Genomic DNA, 16,289 nt, shown 5'->3' on the forward strand with positions numbered 1-16,289 from the left:
CTCATGTGTGCATGCAGATGTGGGCCCCGTCCGTCCAGCAGTTCGTCCGGGAGTTCCGGCCGCTGCCCCAACAGGGGAGGCTCCAGGGAGGGCTATTCTCCGTGACCTTGACTTGGCCGAGACTCTTGCTGTTGTGCAAGAACAGGTCGAGGGTCTTACCTTTGGGATTCCGGATGTACGGATTGACGAGTTGCCTCTGCGATTGCAGCGACATACTGCTGGTGTTCCTAGACGATGGTCTCGTCTTCTGCGCATGATCGCACAGGCCGTGGCATGTTATCATGAGCATCACTAGGCTAGGGTGCCCCCCAGCCATTTTTGAGTTTTGGGGTCGTATGACCGATTTTGTCTTGGTTACAGAACATTATATGTAAACCGTAAACAGCTATATATATTTTTGATTTTCGGGGTTTATTCCAGTTTTTATGTGATCCATGTATGAAACATCGATGATGCTTCTCTTTTTATCAATTTTGCAAATGTCTATCTAACACATAGTTTGCTAATGAGTCGGTTAATGTGTTTAAGTTTCTGGAAATGTGTTGATATTGGATAAAATCAAACTGTCTTTCCAAGATTTTAACTCTTAGGAACTTGCGATAAATAGCTGGATTTCGGACAGAGTAGGTACCATTGAGCTATAGTACCACGAGCTGTGAGTCTATCCTGACGACTAGCCGGCGTATGCCACGTGTGATGGCATCAGAGAGGAGCTCTATCAACGTGCTATACTCAGCGATATTATTTGTTGATTGACCAATACATACCCCCCTGAAACTCATTAACTCGCCGCTTGGGTTAAAAATGGCCCATGCTGCTGAGGATAGGTTCCTCGAACTACGACTCGCTCCGTCAGCATATCCAACCCATGGTTCCAATGGATTTGACATCTGCAATAAGTGTAAAAAGCGGATTACTTAAACCGGAACAAACGCTTTAGCGAAAACAAAAATGTAACAAAAGCATACAGGTTACTATTAGGCATAGTAACGCTTAAGGTACAACCCGTTGCGGGGTTGTGCCATTGGAAGTCCGTCATAATCTACCAACTCGTAGGCACCTTTTGCTAACACCCTTTTAACAATATAAGGGCCCATCCATAAGGACTTGAATTTCCCAGCTCCCAATTTATCGGATTCTTGGTCATAAAGCAAGACCAAATCACCTTCCGAGAAGACACGGGGTTTGACATTTTTGTCGAACTGCGCTTTGACTCGTTTCTTGTGGGCTTCGTTGGCCAAGGCGGCATCACGACGGGTTTCATCCAACTGGATTAATTCCAAGAAACGAGCTTCTTCTTCCGAGGTTCCGGGGAGGAGATCAATTGCGAGTTTAAGGGACGAAATTTCACACTGGATTGGTAGGATCGCCTCTAGGCCATACACCAGTTGAAACGGTGTGAACCCAGTGGCATTCCTTACCGATGTTCGGTAGGCCCACAAAGCCGAGTACAGGATCAAATGCCATCTTCTTTTGTGAACCCCAACCATCCTTTGCAGCATGCGCTTCAGGACCTTGTTGATCGCTTCAACTTGTCCGTTAGCTTGCGGATAGTACGGGGTAGAGCTGTCGTGAGACAATCCTAGTTTGGCAGTTAATTCAACCATCATGTGATTGCGAAAATGCGATCCATGATCTGTTACTATGGCCTGTGGCACGCCGAATCTAGCGACTACATGATTAAAAAAGAATAGGGCTGTTGTTTCACCAGTGTTATCCAATGTAGGCATCGCCTCGGCCCATTTGGTAAAATAGTCAACTGCGACTATAATATACCCATGCCCCCCGGTCGAGGTGGGGTTACATTGCATGAAATCGATGCCCCACTTGGCGAAAGGCCCCACAGCTATTATTGGCTGTAAAGGAGCGGGGGGTCTTCTGGTTTTGCTATCAAAAATCTGACATGCATGGCAACTTCTAACTGCAGTTATGCAATCTTTGAACATGGTTGGCCAGAAGTATCCTGCTCGTAAGATTCTTTGTGCTGTAGCATATCCAGATTGATGCCCCCCACAGGTGCCTGAATGACATTCATTCAGGGCTTTTTCGGCCTCCTCATGGGTTAGACACCTTCTCAGGACCGTATCGACACCACGACGGTAAAGCGTATCACCGACGATCATGTAGTCTTTTGCTTGGTATCGAATGCGTTTTTGTTCTGAGTGAGAGGTGTATGGCCGAAAATTTTGGGTTTGGAGATAAACTATTATATCTCCATACCACTCATCACTTGCTTATATCAGAAACAAACTTTCGTCCACGATCGATTCTTTGGACGTTTCATCGTTGGATGATGATGGGAGATCGCATAATAATTCTGCGAAAACTAAAGCTTTCTTTGATTTGGATTTCACAAATTCCAGATCAAACTCTTGAAGGATAGCTATCCACTTTGAATATTTGCCCCCAAGCAACTGTCGCGACAGTATATAAGTCATGGGGTTGCAATCTGACAATACGGTGGTCTTCCTAAAGAGGACATAGTGCCGAAATCTTTGTATCGCTTGAACAGTCGCCAATGCTAGCTTTTCAACATGAGAATATTTACTTTCCGTATCATTTAAGTTTTTACTTAAATAATATATAGGGTGTTCAATTCCGTCAACTTCTTGAACTAAAACCATCGCAATGGTCGTATCTGCTGCAACCAGATACAGGTTAAAATCCCTTAGATAGTCTGGGGCGTACATTAATGATGCTTTGACTAGCGCTTCTTTCAAAGCATCAAAGGAAGCTTGTGCAACCTGGTCCCAGACGAAAGGTACATCCTTTTTCAGGAGACAGGTATAACCTTTAGCAAGTTCTGCGTAATTTGGAATGAACCTCCTCAGAAAGTTTGCTTTCCCTTGGAGTTTCTGAATCTGAAGCAAGTTCGAAGGTGGAGGCAAATTAATGATTGCCTGCACCTTGCAAGGGTCGAGACGAATCCCATCCTTGGAGACTATAAAGCCAAGTAAACGACCAGAACCGACGCAAAACACACATTTGTGCGGATTGAGTCTTATCTTGTAGTGTCGGCAACGTAGAAATATCGCTCTTAAATGATGCGGATGATCAGTCCGCTTTTGCGAATGAGCCAGAAGATCGTCGAGATAAGGTTGAACGATGTTCTTGATGTCGTGGAAAGCATAATTCATTTCTCTCTGAAACGTCGCCCCTGCGTTCTTTAAACCAAAGGGTAATTTTCGATAAGTGAATGTGCCCCATGGACAAATAAATGCAGTCTTTGACTGGTCCTGTGGGCGGATATTAATTTGATTATACCCGGAAAATCCGTCCATAAACGAAAAGATTTCACATCCGGCGCATTCATCAATTATCTGGTCGATGAAGGGTGTAGGGTAGTTGTCCTTTGGACAGGCTTGATTTACATCCCTATAATCGATGCACACTCGTATTGTTCCTTGTTTTTTCATAACTGGGACAATATTCGATACCCAATCGGTTAGAGGAACCGGGTAGATGAAACCAGCATGGAGGAGTTTTTCAACTTCTGCCTTAATAGCGGCGACTTTCTTGGGGTGCACCTGCCGAAGCCGTTGTCTCACTGGTTTGACATCAGGATACATCTTAATTTCATGTTCAACGATACTCGAGTCAATGCCTGGCATTTCATCATATGACCAAGCAAAGACATCTCTAAATTCGCGGAAAAGAGCTTTATATATTTCTTGTTCTGAAGGGGAACAACCTTTGCCGACATAAATATTCTCTACAATGTTTGTTTTTGTCGAGATATCTATGGCTATAGTCTCTTCTATATTGGATAGGTTTCTCTCGGAGTCCACTGTATTTACAGTATTCGTTAGGAACTCAAATACTGAAGGGTGATACAGGTCGCCTTGAGTATCTTCCTTTGGAAGGGAACGATGGTGGTTATCATCCCATGGTGCCCCCTCAATCCACATTGATTGCAGGATTCCTTCGTCACTTGCATGCACTCGTGACCAAGGATCCAAAGGGGTACCACATTCTCCTGACCTATCTACCCACATGCTTGACGAGCATTGGTTTGGGCTCGCCTCCCATGCCTGAAACATTGATTGCTACAATATTTCGATTGGGCTTGGGTGTAACACCATTGCCCGATCCATGACGACTTTGTCTTTTGCGACCTTCGTGGAAGATATCATGTTGCAGGTAGCCACCAATGGTACATTTCCTATGTACATATGATTTGGCAGCGAGAAAGTCCCCATCATTGTGGGGTCTTTCAACAGGCCTACTCCTATATCTTTAATTGAATGGTCGCTTTCATGGATCATGGGAATGCTTCCCGTAACTTGTGAACCATTAAGGAGGAAGTTCTGTTGGTCGACGACCGTAATCCCTTCTTCAAATGGGAATGCGATCTTCCTAAAATAAGTCGACACGACAGTAGCCATGGCATAAATCCATGGTCTTCCCAGTAGGATGTTGTAATCCAGATTTCCATCTATGACCTCAACATCAATCTCTACTGTTTTTCCACCTAGTTCAACTTTTAAGTTACTTAGGATACCGTAAGGGGTATATGTCCTACCGTCGAAAGCCTTTAGTGTTTTGGAAGATCTCGACAAGGTTGGTGACCCTAGCGTTTTCTAGCAGCTCATTGACATAATACATGTCGATGCCCCCTCGTCAATAATTGTTCTGTGAACAGTTTTGTTGAGGGCCTTCATTTGAATAAGGAAAGCTAGTTGAGCTGGTAACTGAGGGTCATATCCTTTGTGATCAAAGGACACAAGATTGGAATCCTTAGGATCAACCCCCCCTATTGCCGATAACAATGCCTGCCTTTGGGATGGACAATTTTGTAGTACTTCTAGAGTCGACATAGCGGATGGCGATTGAGCCAAATCTTCTACTATGTTATAATGCTGCGCCGCTCTGGAACGAGGATTAAACGTCGACTTGTGTACTACACCCTTAGGTGGTTTTATTGTTAATTCTGGCATTATGGGTGGGACAACTTCTGACTAATTTGTTGTCGAACTACTAGGTTGATCTTTACCTTTTTCGTTTGACAGTTGCGGATTCCCATAATCTTTGTTCCTTGTCGAAATCAAAGCATCATTTTGCTGCTTAGAGATCGACAACATCAGCACTTGCGACGGGGAAGCATTTCCACTATCAACCATATTTTGACCTGGTTTGGGAAAAGGATCAGTCAATACAGCTGGGTTCTTTGGACTCTTAAAGAATCTCTTGAGCTCAGCTTTGTATGGACATTCTGTTGTCTTGTGATCTTCGTCACATATCGAACAGGACCATTTCTTTTTCCCTTTCTCAGGAGAGTTCGAAGGAGTTTTTTCAGGTGACGGATCATCCTGTTGCTTCTTCTTCCCCTTGTTTTGCTTCTTCTTGCTTCCTGGTTGATTGGTTTCTTTGCCTTTATCTGCTGATATGGCATTTACTTCCGAAGCAAGAATCTCTTCATGGGCATTTCGATCTGAAGTCTTACGGGCTTTCTGAGGTGAAGCCTTTTTCGACTTCGCGCTTGCAATGCCAATCACGCCATCTCCGGCATGAGAGTCAATATTCGATTTAGGAGGGGGAGGAATTGAAAATTCAGGTCTGGGGGCATCAGGTATTTTGTCATAGAGCGTGCCAGACTGAGTATATACCAAGTCTAAATATTGAGCACGAGCAATGACTTGCTCCTCTGTTACGACTCCCCCTTTGGCCACATCTTCCATTATAGCTGGAAGTAATGACTTTATAAACCATTCGGCTAATAGCTAATCAGGAACGTATGTTTTCACCATCCTACGACGACGACGCCACTCATGTATATGATCTAATATGTGAGTAGCTGTCGTCTGTTTGAAGTTGGTCAGTATTTCGGTTCCTGTTTCATACCTAATTGGTAATTGAAAATGGGTTAAGAAAGTCGTGGCTAAGGAGCTGAAATTGTCGAAAGAGGCTCTTGGCAATTCTATATACCATTTGGCCGCCGGACCTGTCAATGTCCTCTGGAAGAGGCGAAGTCTTATCGAATCATCGTTCAGAGTGTTCGATGAACACCATAGATGAAAGGTCATGACGTGATTCGACGGGTCTTCGCCCGGATTTCCATTGAATTTAGGAATGTCGGAGGGAAGTTTGTGAGGAATCGCTGGCCACCAAGGGGCATAAGCAATCGGATCGTTCGTCAACCGATGTAAATCGGGTAACTCTAGAGTTGCCACGAATGGCAGCTGTTGACTCAGATTAGGCGAAGCGTACCCAGGATACGAAGGGATCGCCTGAGCAGTTGGTCTTTGCATACCGGCATAATGTATTTGATGCTGGTATGATTGATACGGTTGGTGGACTACCCCACTGTAAAGTGGTTGGTTTTGACCGTATTGTAGGTACGGTTGTCCATTGTTCGCAAAAATCTGCTGCTCGGTACCTTGGTACACTTGCTGGAACTGCGGTTGTTGATACTGCACCAACCATGGTTGTGATACCATTGGTTGTTGTGTGATGCTTACCACTGGGCCAAGATGAGGGGTAAGGGTACCCGTTTGTGCTTGTGTCGCCCCGCCAGTCGCCGATTGCGGTTGGGTTGCAGGGTCAAAGGGTTGTTGCATTACAACCTGAGAAAACTGAGGTTGACATACAACAGGCACCGTTTGAACTTGCGACACGGTTACAATCGCTGGTGTCGTCGGGATGTTCATCACAGGCATTTGTTGTTGCATAGAATACACAACTCTTGGTTGCTGGGGTAGCATAGGTATCCAACCACTTGTAGTTATTCCAGTATAACCTGAATATGGTTGTGAACTCCCGTATGGGTAACCTCCCGGAGGGGGTAACGAAAAAGCATATTGCCCCCCATACGGCGGTGGTTCGGAACCGAGGGGATTTATTACACCTCGAGGACCGGATTGCCCAAACTGATTTCCGAAAGGATCAATTTGTTGAGTTCCAACATAGGAGTTACCGGGTATTATCCCGGGAGAACAAACAGGAACAGACCATACTGTCGTCATGGCCCCCGAAGGGACCCCCTCCAGTTGTTGAGAGTTAGGGACAGATGGTATGCCGGCGAACATTGTCGGAATGACTGCAGGGAGTTCTGTCGTCGCTGTGTCATTTGGCACAGTCCTAGATGTTGACGGTTGTTCAGACATTTTGAGTCTATCCAGCAGATTGCCTAGTGATTCTTGAGGAACTTCTCTAGGTGATAGGCTAGCTTCTGATGCAGTAGGAAGTAGAGTGATCCCTGCTCCAAAATGTGTTGGAGTAGTTGCTTGCGGATCTTCTACAATTTCTTCTATTGCGATCAGACCGGGTGGAAGAGGAAGACCGTCAGGTCCGTAGAATATTTCTGGTGCCGAAGAAGGGGTTGTTTCGACAGCGACAGTTGTTTGAGGAGCAAGACTCTCTGAACCGATCACTGATGGAACTAATTCAGTAACACAAGTATTTGCTCTCAAACTAGGATCAGTGTTACTGTCCTTCTGGGGCTGTCGAACTTCTTCAATAGGGGAAGGGTTTCCAGAAATGTTTGGAGTAACCGGAACCTCAGATGTCGTCGGAACACTTGTTCTAACTTTGACAGGAGATTTGGAACCAGTTGAACGAGATCGCTTTGCCCGGGTTGTTTTCGATTCCGGAGACAAAGACGGTTGACTCGTACGCCTCCGCGAACGATGGTTCATCTATTGACTTTCTTCCACGGTTGCGGATTACTTGATCAACCAACAATGCACAGGGTAAAATGTGTTTTCGAATTGAATTAATTTTAGACGCTTTTTAAGACACAACTTGCTTTTTCACTTTTTAAGAGTCGAGAAAAAGCTAAAGATGACTCTAGTCTCCTTCGATGTATTAACGAGCCCGAAGTGACAAATGCTCGGATGGAATTTTTCAGTTATAGAGTTTGAAAAAGGCCAAAAGAAACTACTCTGGAGTTCTAGGCAGAGGGTGTGCCAAACCTTTCGCGAAACCACAGAATACGTTTTACGGTACGAGTGGTCGATCTTCATGAATGCTGTGTTCACTGCATCGCGATCAGTAGGGCGGCCGACACGGCTTCCTATGGATAAAGGCTTTGTTCCTATAGGGGTCCCCCAATATACGCGACGGTACGTGGGGGCACAAGTCCGTATTAGTGCTATCGTCCCTCAGGAGGAATCACCCACCTTCGTAGAGATCGACAGTCACTATGTTTAACGACGTCGGTTCACGTCTCTACCTAGACCTCTACTGTGTTTCGTTATGTTTCAAAGCGTTGTTAGATAAATTCAGTTCTTTTTAGGTTGATCTTGCTTAGCAGTTTGCCTTTATGGATCACCACGTGATGTATGATACAACTCCTAAATGCAGTCTAAGAATGATAAGCAAGCTTTTTCAATTCTTTCAACTTATGAAAAACTTAACTACTGAAGGAAAAGAAAGACATCATCTTTTCAAACAGATCATAGAGCACACACTGATGCACTTTTCCTAAATCGACATGCAAACTGTCAAAATGCACATGCACAATGCAAGTATTTCTTTTCTTCTCCCTTAATGTTGATGTATTACAAAAAGAAAGCTGTTGTATAATTTCGAATTCAATTTCAGGCGAAAGCAACAAGTGTTTGTCCAATCATCAAAAGAACACCTTAAGATTCACTCGTTTCAACACAAGAAATACTGAAATTCGAACCATATAACGAAAGAAAATGCTCAAGCAGCTATGAACAGCAACAAACTAACTCTTAGAATCACAACGACACTTTCTCATAGGTCTAGATCCAAGAGGTCATAGCAAGACTAGTTCACTTTCGCTATGGGAAACTGTGAATGACAGCAAGAAATACAATAAGAACAATCATGGTTTCTTCATACAACTGAGGCGGAATGAAGGCAAAGAGAAGTGGTTTTAGCTGGGTATACAGGTTGACAACAGGCTGCAAAACAATACTGAAAACTGGGCAACAGACAGTGGGGAACCCCAATTGCACAAGGCAAAACTGGATCAGCGCAGGTGCTGCACTGTCAATCTGAGATGCAGCGCAGGTAGCCCCTTCGGGACCTGCGTTGCAGTGCAGGTAGCCTTTGTTGCAGCTGCACTGATGAGACAACTCTCGTCTCTCTCAGATTCCGGGTCACAGTTTGCTCAAAAATCAATGGTTTTTGGCCAAATCAGAGGCTATCAGTCAAGTATACACTAGAGGGTGATTAAAGGAAGATGAACACTATCACAAAGAGTTACAAAGAGTCCTTGTGGATCAGCTCTTCAGATCATAAACATGCCCAGCACTGGGCTAGAGTAGCTGCCCTCTACTTTGCATTCGAAGGACTCGAATGCAGTTCGATTCGGTACTCCCTTTGTTTAAGAAATGAATAGCAAGAAACACAAGCTACCAACAAGACACGATCCCCAGTGGAGTCGCCAGTCTGTTGTGGGGGAAAGTATCCAACTCGGAATGACCCTAACCCACTCTAAGGGTGACAGTTCCTTAGCAACAGCTGAAAGCAAAGCTATCTAAAGTTTCTTCTTTATGACATGCAAGAGATAGAAGGAAGAGATCCACTTACCGATGTCTTGCGCAAATGGTCGATCCAATCTCCTTTGTTTGCCGCTTGCTTCCAGATCCAAGTCTTTTCACGGGCCCAGCTACACGAGATCCTGCAAATAAGACAAGAAAAGGAAACTACAAGAGGCATGCATTTATAATCGATTCAAGGATTAGCATAAATCAAAGACGCAAGTAAGACAATAAACCATTGAAACACATGCGAATAGAAGAACCTCAAATGCTTTATTAATATATGGAAGTAAGGTTCAGGCGGTGATACAACCATGAGAGGTCCAATCCAGCATCACCTTCTCGACGGAGAGAAATCTCTTCTTCACCTCCCTCAAGCAATCACCCAATACTCACAACTGTAAACCAACAGCAATTCTTTGCACCCAATTCCGGCCTCCAGATCCCATGGGATGAGATCCTTATATAGAGTTTTGGAGTGAAGATAAGTCAGCTTGATGTGTGACTTGTTGTCCTCTTCAACTCCATTTGTTCTTCAGTTCTTCACTTGGAGTTCCTGCCTTCCACTCGGAGTTTTTAGAAGCTCTTAACTCATCATTAGGCGAATCTTATGATCAAGTGTCTTTCTGGAAGCTTCCTGGGCACTGGCACATTGAGAAAAAGATTCCTCCACATGTCAAAGTACGCCCAGCGCAAGTAGCCTTTGTTGCACTTGCAATGCAGCGCAGGTAGCCTTTGTTGCACTTACTATGCAACGCAGGTAGCCTTTGGAGCAGCTGCTTTGATCCAAAATTGACCTGTTTTTGAGTGTTTTTCAGTGGAGAACTGATTTGCAGAGCTGTGGTTTGCTGACCTTGTTCCTCTAAGGGTAAGAACAACATGTTTAGGGACTTTGGATCCCTTAGATTATTGACATTTCATGCTCCATGCTGTAAGGCACAAAAATGTCTATAACACTATACACCCTCTCAGCCTTCCTTTTCCACTTATTGCATCCACCCAGCTGCTAAATCATTGCATTGTAGTTTAAAAAGAGTTCTTTACATGGTTTTCTGACTATACTTATGACTGTTGTTTGGTTTAGTTTTTTTGTTCATGCAGCTGCGGAAACTTGTCAATTTCCGCAGCCAGCACAGGTTTCCGCAGCCAACACAGGATTCCGCAGCTATTTTGTTAAAAGTTGTTCTACAGGTGTCTTATGAAGAAACGAGCCACATGGGCAAGCTCCAAGTGACGGATACATGGAACGTGTCCCTTCGAAGCAGCCAAATCATCCATGGAAGGTCACAGTCAACGAAGGTCAAAGGTAGAGCCAACCAAAGAGTTCAGCGGTGGCACGTCTCTGTTTTGAGCACGTGAACGTTACGTGGCATAGGCCTCAGCTCATGAAGACACCAGCACACCTGGAGATCACTTTTGTAACTAGAATCTAACATCAACCACTCCAGAGATTTAATAAACATGATGACAGTTATGCTAGATCTCAGCTGAAGGGATCTACGTGTCTTTGGCAATACAGTCAATAGCGTAGGAGTTAGTTAGCTAGTCTCAGCATTTTGTCATTATAAATAATGCGTCGATGAACGCTGTAAAGAAGTTTTTTTTCTTGATATGTAAATTCTAAACTGTTGTGTTGTCACCCCACTGTTTATACATATTGTTGTTTTAATATATGAGGAGACTTTTCTGAGTTTATTCGTGTGATTACTTGTTGACCGGCTGAAGTGGCAGAGGGCCCCTGCGCGCTGAAGCCTTGTAAAGTTTTCATTTGGTTTTATTATGTTCTTGTATCATTAGCTTGTACATAACACACTGTTTGATGTTTCTTAACTCACTGCTGTTTAGATTTTCACCTCTGTTTTCTTATAACTTTCAACTAATCAGTGCTTTTCTGCAGGTTTTCTTAGGCAGCCCGGGCAAATTTTCATCTTTTTTATAACTATTGGCATATGAGATTGTCTTGTCCTTCCTGCTAACTTTCATTTTCTGAAGTTTAATTTCAGCACTGTCTTTTCCAAGTTGTGATTTGCTTACTTTTTTTTTTTTGTTATTTAGATATCATACTGCTCATCAATTTGTGGTTTCTTTCTATAGTGAAGTGACTCTATTAGCAAGAAATCAGAATATCACTAACTGTAGTGTGATTTAGTTATCATATTGCTTAAACTTATTCATGATTGCTTCCCACAAGGTAGATTGAGCTGAAGGGTAAAGGATCAGAAGAGTTGAAGTAGTGTGATTAGTTTCCTTTCTGCAATTTAATTTCTTGCAATTTAGTTATCATATTGCTTAAACTTATTCATGGTTGCTTCCCACAAGGTAGATTGAGCTGAAGGGTAAAGGACCAGAAGATTTAAAGTAGTGTGACTAGTTTCTTTTATGCAATTTAATTTCTTTCCATTTAGATAGCATATTGCTTGACTTATTCATGATTACTTCCCACAAGGTAGATTGAGCTGAAGGGTAAAGGATCTGAAGAGTTTAAGTAGTGTGAATTAGTTGCTTTGCTTTTGGTTTGAGTTGCTTTGAGTTCAGTTTTTACTTTCTTTTCATTCAGCAGCAAGGATACTGGGCCATTGTCATTAGTTCACTTTTTGATGCATTTACTTTCTCTTAAGAATTGATTTCAGTTTAGCTTTCTTCTTGAGCACTTTCAAGTTTGAGAAAATCACCGTAGAAACCACCATCACTATCCATACTTCATACTTCACTTTCACTCTCACCATCACACATTAGGGAAAGATAAATCCAAAAATAAACTAAAAAACTCAAAAAACGACAAAAGATTAAGGAAATGGTTATCTAGTACATATAGTACACTTCAATTCGTCAGTTTACGAACCCCGGATTGACACTATAAATAGAAATTTAGATCACACTAAATTGACCAAACATGCATCTCGTAGGGCCATCCAGGAGGCTTAATGAGGTCCATGGGTGCCATAATGAAGAGAAGGACCCTCAAAAGCAGTGGACAAGGGGGTGGCCCCTCGTAATAACATGTGATGCCCGAAATGACATCTGGGGGCACACAAGTATCCTCATGGGTCTCCAAACAAATCAAGGATTCCTATAGGTGACTCTCAAGGGCTAGGGTGATGGTGTAGTGTATGATGTAGATCTAGGGCCGGCTAGGCATGATGGATCAAGTGCATCCTCCTCATCCAACAAGTGAACCATGAGCAATCTCTGAATGGTTGTGCGGATCCATGGAGTGCAATCTACTATTGTGGAGGCTCATGGCTCTCAACGCTCACCCTACATGTGAAAATGTAGCCCACTAGAGGATTAGGACCCCGTATAGGGATACCAAACCCCAAATGGAGACCATATGAAATCCTTCATAAGATCCAATTCATCCCCTAACTTTCCAACACAACAAGTCATTAGATAAATAGAGCAAATGAGCTTACCTAATCATGGACCACAAGTGGGGACTTCATAATGGCATGCCCTTCCATAATGGGCTTTGAGATGTGCAAATGTCTCCCAAAATCCAAATAGCCTGGTTAACTAAGTACCCTCTTAGGTGGTTTCTACCTCTAGAGGGGATAATATAGTCAAGGTAAATCCATCAAAATGTGGTGGCATGTGATAGATAGGTGAATGGAGTAGAGGATGAGAAGGAGGAACCATAGGTCACATGCTAGGGTACAAGGGTAGATAATAATAGGGAAGCCCATACGTTGCGTTTATAATGTGAAGGAGGGAGAAATTTTAGTGCATGAGGTGCCCTGACCTTGGTTTTTCCACCCTTATTTATATGTCTTTTTCCTTTTGTGATTTTCTTTGATTAACTGCTCGGGGATCAAAGGGTTAGAGCATGATGCGTAAGACATAACAATGGAATCTCCCTTTTCATCGCCCACTAGGGGTTGGGAAAATCATGGGTTCCTATATGATGAAGAGGGCTCATAGAACCTATAGGAACCAGGGTGATGGCTATGATAATGTTGTAGAGATCATGTATTGGATTTTTCCCTTGTGCTAAGATATTTTTGTCATGACCATATTTTGCATTGTGTGGAACTTTTCTTGTTGAATGTGGCCATATATGATTTTAAATTTATTTTCAGGTGCATCAACATTTGGGCTTCATTCCAAGCCATGACCTAAGGTGTGGGGAAGAGGATGGGGCAAGGTTACCCTATATGGATCCAATGGAGGAATATGGACCCAAGAAGTAAAAATGATGAATGGGGTAGTAATGAGTGGAAAGAGGGTAATATAAGTGCATAAGGGAGTGCGACCACGCAACCAAAATTGTGGTTTCCCATGAAATACCATCCCTAAAACCCAATGGTTAGTAAAAGAGATCCCACATGACTAGAATCCAAGGTTAATTCCTAAAATGGGTATAGGGGATAGAATCACAAACCTAGCCCATTCTTTCCATTGAATCCCCCCACTAATCCATGCCCAGAAGTGTCCATGATAAGTAAACTACAGAACTCAATTTCAAAATCACAAGGCATACCTTTAGATTTGGGAGGACCACCTTTATGATCATGGTAGATGGGTGATGGACCACATGGTTGGCTCATGTGGTAGAGAAATGGCACAATGAGCTAGTTAATGGCTACAAGCAGTTGTTGGCTGCCGACTAAGGACCATCTGGTAGAAAATTTTTCTCCTAGGGTTATTACCCATAAAATCGTGGGTAATAGTTTAGATTATACATATTAAAATCTGGTGAGTCTCTCGACTCTACCAACCCATATTGTGGTTGGTGGTGTATCTTCCTTTCATTTGGATATTATATGGAAGAATAGGGGATCTTGTGGTGTTCTTCTTAAAACGTTGGAAATGATAATGTTTCGTAAATGAATGTATAATAATGTGGAATACATTTTAGATCAATCTACCATTGTTACAGAGTGGTATTGAATCATGGAAGTCAGTTTTCATTAATGTTTTGGACTATACTTGGTATGTAAAAGTTTCATGGATTTTGTAATAGAAGAAACGTTGATTCCCAACACATCTAACTTCAACAATTTGTTTAGCGAGGACATTTCTTCACTCTGTGATAAATTGGATGACACGTAAGAACAAGCCAAAGGAATTTACTGTGAAAGGGAAATTCAAAGGACTAGATGATGAGATTTATTGATCTAGACTGTGCAGTGATCAAGAGTTTAGTGTTATTAATTATTACAAGATCAATTTCTAGAATCTTTTCTCTTGTTATGCTATAGTTACTTGAACCACAAATTCTTTCATATTTTATAAGTATTGTGTGATGTATGACATGACCAAACTTATAAGGTAATTTTTTTTGTCCTTTAACTAGTTAATTATGTACACATGTCTCTAAAACAAAGGAATTTCAATTGATGTTGAATTGTTTATATCCATTGTTGTTTCTGGAATTAAACCAAAATGATATTTATTATTGTGTGATTGTAGTCCCTTTATTTCTATTGTTTAACAGCATGAACCTTTTTTATTTATCTTGTTTGACAACATGAACCTTTTACAAATATGATTATCTACTTGAGAGTTCCTTTCCTTTCCAATGAATTAACATTTAGAATTCGGATTGGACACATTCAACCATTTTACGCTTTTTCTTCCCATTTAAAATATATCAACTCTAAGATTCCAATATTCTTGGAATAAACATGGGCTCAATCAAAAGAAAACACTATTTTAAGAATATAGGCTACAACAAAATAAAGTTTATGTATTTTATAAATGTGTTGACTAACAAGTTTTTTATTTGAAAACTTCCATAGAAGTTTTCTTGATTTCTTGTACAATGGTGTAGTAGAGCTACTAGAATACCCCACCTTTTTAAGGCCTTCATGCAATTATACTATTTTGATAATGTGACTCCCCAATTATTCTCTTACTTCAAACACCACCTACAATTGAAATAACAAACCACTTATGAAAAAAAATAGCATTTGTTTTGTGTATCATTTGTTGTAAAAATAGAGTTGCAATTTTATTTCTAAATTCCATTATTTATGTGATAGAAATTTCTCTTTTAGAGCTTTCATGCTCTGCTATCATGTATTATTGGTTGCTAATATGGCTTCTTATCTAGTTAAGATCCATTTAATCCAATTTTACTCTTACGGACTATGTTATCACTTAGAGGAAACCTGGTTGCATGGAAACCTCCAAGGTAACTGGCCCTTCAACTTGGACAGGGATCTCTCCCTAAAACTCAACTACTCTAGTTCACTGTAGTAGTAGGTTTGGCATTTTAAGCTTTATGGCCAGATTTAGTTCATATGGATAAAATTTGGTTGGGTTATTTATAAAACACACCATTGGGCATGGAGTCCAATTCTAACAAAAAATGCTACAGATCTAATGAGTAGGATATAAAAAGCATGATAGAAGAAAATCCATTGACAAATTGAGAGTTTGGAAGAAAAGAATTAAAGTGAGAAAAAATTATAGTTGATTGAGTTAACAAATACTAATGGGTGAAAATTATGAGAAGAGAATAAATGAATCCAAACCTCATACAATTTCGAAACATGAAGACTTTTTTTTATAAATAAAGAAAAAACTGACAAGGAACTACAACACATGAATTTTCTGAAAATTCTCATTAAATTATAATATATTTAAGATCTTCTCAAATACACTAGAATGCTAATGTTTTTACAATAAAATCCAACCCTTCTTCATTCTTCAGAAATTGTCTTTATAGGAAAGACTACAAACTAAAACAATTTTCTAGCAAAATTTAATTACAAAATATAAAACTAATAACATACTTTATCAAATGCATGCATATATAAAACTTCCTAATCCTATCTACATCTAAATATCATATTTTTACTAGAGTCATGGGTGGAGATAAGGATCAGCAAGTTG

Source organism: Pinus tabuliformis, chromosome 2_2 (genome assembly GCF_031772625.1).
Source record: "Pinus tabuliformis cultivar Carrire ecotype Pingquan chromosome 2_2, CPIR1, whole genome shotgun sequence".
Taxonomy (NCBI): domain Eukaryota; kingdom Viridiplantae; phylum Streptophyta; class Pinopsida; order Pinales; family Pinaceae; genus Pinus; species Pinus tabuliformis.